Source organism: Equus asinus, chromosome 2 (assembly GCF_041296235.1).
Source record: "Equus asinus isolate D_3611 breed Donkey chromosome 2, EquAss-T2T_v2, whole genome shotgun sequence".
Taxonomy (NCBI): domain Eukaryota; kingdom Metazoa; phylum Chordata; class Mammalia; order Perissodactyla; family Equidae; genus Equus; species Equus asinus.
The window spans coordinates 131,255,205-131,262,090 of NC_091791.1; the positions used below are offsets into that span (position 1 = coordinate 131,255,205).

Below are 6,886 nucleotides of genomic sequence, written 5' to 3' on the forward strand. Positions count from 1 at the left end.
TCTATAAATGGGGAAAAAAATCTTTGCCTTGCCTACAGGTAGAATAAAATAAGCTACTGGTTATGAAATTTGTAAATTGTAAAGTGCTCTGAATACCTAAGGAATTGACATTCTTGTTATAGTTGTTGTTATTATCATCATTAATGCTATTTGTTATGATCTAACTGGAAGGAGAGGAAAGAACACACGTGACTACAACTGAGGACATCTTTAAAACAAACGTTTTGAAAATCTGAACTCCACCCTTGCTAGTAAGGAGAAAAACAGGAAAAACAGCTTTGAGATACCATTCATGATCTTTTAAAATAGCCAACTGGAAAAAAAAAAAGAGCCAGTGTCGGTAAGATCATACTGCCACTCGTAGATTCAATCAGGGTTGGTAGTATTACCGATCAAGGTAATCTTTTAGAAGCCATTTGGCAATCTTTAGCAGGAATCATAAAGACATCTGTATTATGTTCTTTGACCTAGTAATTTCACTCCTAAATCCAGTATAGACAAAAACCTCCACATGTGAAGATGTTCGTTGCAACACAGCAAATGCAGAAACACTAAGGGACCAACATTAGGGGAACCATTTCACATGTCCTATCAACATGGAATCTTAGCCATTCGACTGTAATTCTGAAGGCTATGAAGAAACAGGGGAAGTATGTGAAAGAAAGCCAAAGGCCGTCCCAGGGAGGGGTAGCAAGGCTGGGAACTGGGGGTGCCCCAGAGGGAACTCCCTTGGCGGGTGTCCCTCCTTGGCACTTTGCTCTCAGACTATAGGAATTAGGATTCCCCACAAGTGTGTCTCCCAAAGACCCAGCTCTGTGCCTGTAGACACGGGAGGTTTCAGGGTAAGGAAGGAGGGTCCCATCAAGGATTTGGGGTCACCTTTAGGTGCACCATTCTCAGTTTAAGGACACACTCGAGAAAAGTTTATAATTAGGGGACAGTTGAATGTTTTCCCATCCCCACTGTAATCTCCTTTGCTTGCTCCAGCTCTCAGTAAAGCCCTCCCACGCAGCCCTGCAAGGTGATGGGGCCTTGGAGAGGGAGGTGACATAAAGGGCATCCAGCATGCCCCATGATCTGTCCTGGACAGGCCCAGTGCAAGGGCATTCCAAGATGAGGTCTGATCTGGAAATGGCAGGGAGGGCAGAGTAGGGACCGAGGTAGATGACTCAGTAGTCACCGGTAAGACACACAGTCCTCTTGTCCCCAAATGTACTAGAGGAAGTGATCCTTGAAGAGAGGAGACTAATGCTTGGGTTAGGCACACACACACCACATACACATCACACCATACCCCACCCCAATACACACCACACCAGGCACACACCCAACTACAACATCCCCTCACCCCCCCACATACCACATACCCCCACCCCACTACACACACACACATACCACACACACCACACCCCACACACACGACACCCCGACACACTCCTCTCACACACACAGACACACATTTGTTTTTACCCAAGGGATGCTATCATACTCGTGCTTCTGCAACTTTCTTCTCTCACGTAACAGCAGAGAGGGCATCTTTCCGCACCACTACACGCAGATCTACCTTATCTTTTTTCTTTCTTTCTTTCTTTTTTTAAAGATGGGCACCTGAGCTAACATCTGTTGCCAATCTTTTTTTTTTCTTTCTCTTCTTCTCCCCAAAGCCCCCGTACATAGTTGTATATTCTAGTTGCAGGTCCTTCTATTTGTGGCATGTGGGACGCTGCCTCAACGTGGCTGACGAGCAGTGCCATGTCCGCGCCCAGGATCCGAACCGGCGAAACCCTGGGCCGCTGCACATGGGCTTAACCATTCGGCCTCAGGGCTGGCCCCCTGCCTTCTCTTTTTAAGTGGCCAGAGGGACATCTGTTGTATGCCTGTGCCATGATGGGTTTAATCACCCTTCATCCACGGACGTCTGAGTCCTGCCCCATTTGCACCGTACAATTCATTTATGGTTAATAGCCCTGTAATGCGGTTTGTGCACGGGTGTGAGTATTCCTGTAGGACAACTGCCTGGCAGCGTTTCATTTTTTTATAGTTACTATGAAATTGTCCCCAAAGGCTATCCCAGTTTTCCCCAACAGAGTCTGAGGGTGCTGCTTTCCCTGTCTCTCTAAAACTGTATCTTCAAACATGGATGTGCCCCTCGGATGAAATGCCTTCTGTCTGGATTTGCATTTCTTTTATCCCTAGAAATACTGGGCACCTTCTTCCATGCTCACTGGCCACCCTTGTTTGCACTTGAGTAGGAAGCTCAAGAAGCTTTCAGACTCAAGGAGATGAGAGTTCAAGGGGCCGAATGTCAGGCTGGTGTGGAGGCGTTTGGGGGCAGAGGACCGTGTCTATAGACACCTCATACAGCATCTTGAGGACAGCGGACAAGTATGCACATGCACGGATACCAAGTCATTCAATGCGTAAATGTTGACTGAGGCAGGAGAGTGGCCTCTGGGCTTTGAGAAAGATCTTTGAAACAGAAAGTTGAGCCTCATTCATTCCACACGCACCTCTTAAGAGCCAGACCCTTGCCAGTCATGGGATGGGTGCAGAGCTGGCCCCGTGCCTGCTCTTGAGCAGCACACAGTGGGGCTGGCAAGGCTGAGAACCCACAGGAGCACAGATTGAGGGGAGCCTCGAATGCAGTCTTGGGGGTGACGGGGTGGGATGGTCTGGGAGGAGCAGGTTAGAAGAGGGCATGTTGACCCATGTTTGAAAACAGACTGGGAATGTGGGGAAGGGTGAAGAGACACACAAACGGCCGGGGTGTGTGGGTTTGGGGACAGTGAGTGGGGCAATTGCAGGCAGCTGGCCTGGCTGGTGTGGAGCAGGCTGGCAGGGAACAGCGGAGGCCGGAGGCCATGTGTGTCACACCTGGTCACCAGGGCCCAAAGAAGCCCTGCTTGGGTGGAGTTTCAGAAAGACCCTGGCCCAGAATAGTCTAATTCCTGAGCAGCCAGTTGAGGTTTCCCTGGGTGCCTCAGGGGCCAGATGGAGGCAGTGGTACGCAGAGCTGTGTGGCGAGGCTGCACCCGGGCTCCTATCTCACTGACCGGCTATGTGATCTTGGACCAGCCAGTTAACCTCTCTGGGGTTCAGGCTCCTCGTCTAGAAGATCAACTGGGACGTGTGCACCTTTAGAGGGGTGTGCATTAAACCAACTGGGCTTCAGAGTCCTCGTAAGTGTGAGCCTTTCCAGCCACAAGCTGATTTGTTGGTGTGACAGCTCTGCGTGAGAAGCTAGGGGCTAAGCCAAGGGGACAGGGAAGGCGGGTAGTGTCTGTCCCCAGCTCAGCCCCTGGACTGGATCCAAGTCCTGGGGAGCCAAGGGTGGCAGGGGGAAGCCAAGAGCTGTTTTTACCAATAACTGTGAGATGTAGGGTCCTGGGCAGGGTTTGGGGAACCCAGGTGAAAAATGTCCCACAGAGAAGGAGAAAGAGCCTTGCCTTATCTCCACTAGATAGCAGCCACTTCCTCCCTGGGCCCTGGTTTTCTCAGCTGCACATTGACAAGGTATTAGTTAACCTTTCACACTTCTCTGCTTTTGACATCACTGAATACATCATGGGGTGGAGGGTGGGGCAATGGCTCTGCTTGATCTGTCCTTACAGCAAAGAGTGGGTACCACAAGCTATAGGAGTGCAGAGGAGGAGCTGGAGTTCACAGTGGGCCTAAGTAGCTGGAAAAGGAATTCTAATCCCTCAGTATTCAAGGGATTTGTTGGAAACAAAGAGTGGATGGGTGGGAGGAGCGCTGTGGACCTGCCCGGAGGTCGCTCTGGGAGGGTGCTTTAATTCAACAGGAAATCCAATAGGGTCTGCCAAACCGGATTTCTGGAAGGAAGGGGAGGGGGAAAGTGGCAAAAGCACTCTCTCCAACGAGCCAGCTGTGCCCGGGACTGTCCCCTCCACAGGTCCTGGGGTCAGAGCCCTGTTTAACTCAGTTACATTCAATCCAACAAAATATGCTCAGCCCCTCCCTGTGTCACACACGTTAGACACGGGGGACAGTCCTTGGTCTCAAGTGGCTCACAGCACTGTGGTGGGGAGAGCAGACGCCTGCGGCCAAGGCTAAGGAAAGGTGGCTGACAAGCACGGTTAATAAGGCTACAAAACCAAGTGTCCCTGTGTCCGGGGGAGGGAGCCGCTGGCCAACCAGGTGAGAGCTTTGGGGTGAGACAAGCTCAGTTCAAATCCAGGCTCTGACCTTATTGGCTGTGAGACTTTAGCCAAATTACTTAGCGTCTCTGAGCCTCAGTCTTCTCACCTGTAAGAATAATCACACCCATAATTGTAGTTGCTATGAAGACTAAATAAAGATAAAAACATATACCCTATCAAGCAGGTTACCAAGCACTTAATAATACTTAACAATGCTTGCTTAATATTAATTACGGATTATATACAAGTTTTATAGAGATCAAATTTTAGATGTGATTTATATTTTTCATGTGCATTTTGTTGCCCCCTGTCTAGTCAATGTATGTAGTATGAAGTTTGTCTCCATTTTATGGAATGCAGCATAAATTTCCTCTTTAAAATTATTATGTGATTATGAAGGTGTCTGGTTGGGTCTCTCCGCTTTGCGACACACTAAGAGTCGTGGCCATTAGTGACTGAGTGTCAGGGCCCTGTGAAGGCCTGCTGAGCCCCTCTGACAACACTGCTCCCAAGGGAAAGAATGCTCCATTTAGGGGATCTGCTTGTTATACAGCTACAGCAAACGGACACTATTTATTGTCTGTATCTTGGTATAGGAGCTCAGAGGAAAAACTGGAGTTCCCAGTGGCCCTAAGTAGCTGGGAGAAGATATGGATTCCAACTCCTTAGTATTTACTTAAAAAGCAACTCTGTTTTGAGTAGTGTGGGGCGGAACAGGAAAGTATAAGACATGGGTTCCACGCTCTGGAAGCATCCAATTTAGCTGTACTACATCACAGAGTCATCGGCCCTAGGATTTCCATCCAACCCCTCCACAGATACATTGCTTGGAGCCAGGATCACAGCAACTTTCACGTCTTCTGCAGTGAGATGAGCTCAATGGTGAGGGTCTTGCCCAGAGCCAGGAGGCTCCTGGAACTCTCACCTCCCCATTTCTTGCCAATTATTCTGTTTACTCCTAGAAACTGAGTTTATCGTCACTCACCTAAACAAGAGGTAGAATCTCAAAGTCTACCTTAATGTTGATATCTTCTGACCACCTCACTGTTTGCCACCATGGGAAACAAATCCCTCCAAACCCAGGGAGGTGAGAGAGGCTGCCTGAGGCCCCAGGAGGGAGCACGGCTGAGCATCTACTGCTGAGTCCTGTGAGGCGGCTGCGAGAGAACTTAAGGAAATGAGTAAATGTGGGGCTGGACACATAAAAGGATACGTGCTACCTAATACTACTACTATTATTATTTTGATAATTATCCTTACACAGATAAGGAAATGAAGTACAGAGAGGGTAGGAAACTTGCTCAGGTCGCACAGCTAGGAAGCGAGGATCTGGGACTCAAACTCAGGATTTGAATCAGGCAAACTATCCAGTTCCTTTCTTCTGAAGCCCTGCCCCTGCCCCATCCCTTTCTTCTCCCCTGGATGGAATCTGACAACCTGGAGAGGGCATAGTCTGTCCTTCTGCCCATCTATTCCAGGAAAGAGATGCAGCTCCCTGACTCCAAGGATCTAGAAGTCACCCTTCTTGGGGCACAGACAACCTGCCAGGCCACCCATTGGATGGTCAACTCCTCCATAGAGGGGTGGGGTCTTTTAATTCACTGCCCTATCTCCGAGGCAAGCAACAGTGCCCGGCACAAGATAGGCATCCAAGACATACTTGTTGAAAGAATGAACCAATGGAAGAACCCAAGAAACCCAGACACCTTTCTGCCATCAGCAAGTTCAGCAATGACTCAGCCCCCAATCCGGGGGGCGCAGGCTGGCTCTTACTCTGGCTAGCGGTGAGCTGGGTAGATAGTCCTGGATTGCAAGGGGGACCTAGCGGGGAGTTTCTTTCCTGGATTTTGAGGCTCAGCTCTTAGTCCTTCTTGGATACCAGTGATGGCAGGCCTATCTGGGGCTCAACGAGCACAGAGTGAGATACGGTGGAAAGAGCACTGGGTCTCTGACTCCCAGCCCTCTGGCCACCCCTCACTGGGGCCACTTATTTGCTTTGGTCCCCACTTAGGGCAAGAAAGTAGCAAGAAAGTAGCAGTTAATGTTTATGGAGTTCTTAGTAGCTAAGACACACTTTTACATCCATTTAGTTCTCATACAAGTCCAATGTGATCACCATTTTACAGCAGAGAGGTAAAGAAGCTAGCCTGAGGTCAGAGATCTGGGAAGTGGCAGAGGCAGGATTTGAGCCTAGGCCTGTGGCCTCCTGAGTCTGGCTGCTTAACGATTGAGCCACACTGCCACCCTGCTAGCTTCTCTGCCAGGTGCGCTGGTGAGGCCTCTTGGGGCTGCTGTCCTTCCATCTCTAAAAGGAGTGTGTTGCTCCCTTCCAGCTTCAAGAGGTATTGGTTCTCGAGCTTGCGTGTGTGTGTGTGTGTGTGTGTGTGTGTGTGTGTGTGTGTGTGTGTAGGAGGGCTGGGTGGTGGGTGGCTTCTGGCTGCTTCCAGCAGGGCTGACATCCTGTCCCATCCCACCCCCAGCTCCTCCAGGAGAGGCAGCATCTCTCCTGGGAAGGGGGTGGGGTGAGGGCAGCCGCTGGATGGAGGAGCAAAGGAATAGAAGGCAGAGAAAAGATGCTGAGCTGGGCCCACCGGGCAGAGGGGCCTGCCTCTCGTTCCTCCACCTCTCTCCTGGGATCACTCTCTCCTCTCCTTGAGATGTCAGCGACCTCTCTCTCTCTCTCTCTCTCTCTCTCTCTCTCTCTCCATCTCTCTCTCTCTCTCTCT

At 50.0% G+C, this 6,886-nt stretch overlaps 1 protein-coding gene across 2 annotated transcripts in view; it reads right to left on the bottom strand.

Annotated features, from left to right (window-relative positions):
• Positions 1-6,886, bottom strand: part of CORO2B (coronin 2B) — a 139,754-nt gene that overhangs the window by 14,977 nt on the left and 117,891 nt on the right. The gene's annotated exons all lie outside the window — the stretch shown is intronic.